At 38.8% G+C, this 523-nt stretch overlaps 1 non-coding gene across 1 annotated transcript; it reads left to right on the forward strand.

Annotated features, from left to right (window-relative positions):
• The first annotated feature begins 432 nt into the window (after positions 1 to 432).
• TRNAW-CCA lies at positions 433 to 504 on the forward strand. Its single transcript has one exon. It is a non-coding gene; the product is annotated as a tRNA-Trp (tRNA).
• Positions 505 to 523: the final 19 nt, after the last annotated feature.

The raw sequence follows: 523 nt of genomic DNA on the forward strand, positions 1-523 counted from the left end.
TTAAAGTTTATCCTGATAGACTTTGCTCAATATTCCAGTCTAGTAATATCATCTTGAATTTTTTTCCTATCATCCATTGTCTTAATTATTCTTTTTGGTTATAATTCTGTTCATTTAAAGAACATGACTTTTTTTTTTTAACCTTTATCCAAGTCCAGAATAAAAATGTTAACTTAGGATGGTGACTTGTGGCAGACCCTATGGTCTTCCTGGTAGTTAGAGAGCTATGGCTCCATCTATGGTTTCTAAAATCTACCATTTTCCCTCTTTCTGAGATAAGGAGATTACCTTCCCATTCTAGGATTCTGGCACCTCTCCCATTGTCCATTGATTCTCTAAGTTTCCTGACTCAGAGACCACTTCAGCAAGTTCCTTCTGGGTCTGTGAATGTAATTATTAAGATTTAGAAATTTGAAATCATTTAATGTGGCTTCCCTGGTGGCTCAGAGGTTAAAGCGTCTGCCTCCAATGCGGGAGACCCAGGTTCGATCCCTGGGTGGGGAAGATCCCCTGGAGAAGGAAA

This window comes from Bubalus bubalis, chromosome 11 (genome assembly GCF_019923935.1).
Source record: "Bubalus bubalis isolate 160015118507 breed Murrah chromosome 11, NDDB_SH_1, whole genome shotgun sequence".
In the NCBI taxonomy this organism is placed as follows: domain Eukaryota; kingdom Metazoa; phylum Chordata; class Mammalia; order Artiodactyla; family Bovidae; genus Bubalus; species Bubalus bubalis.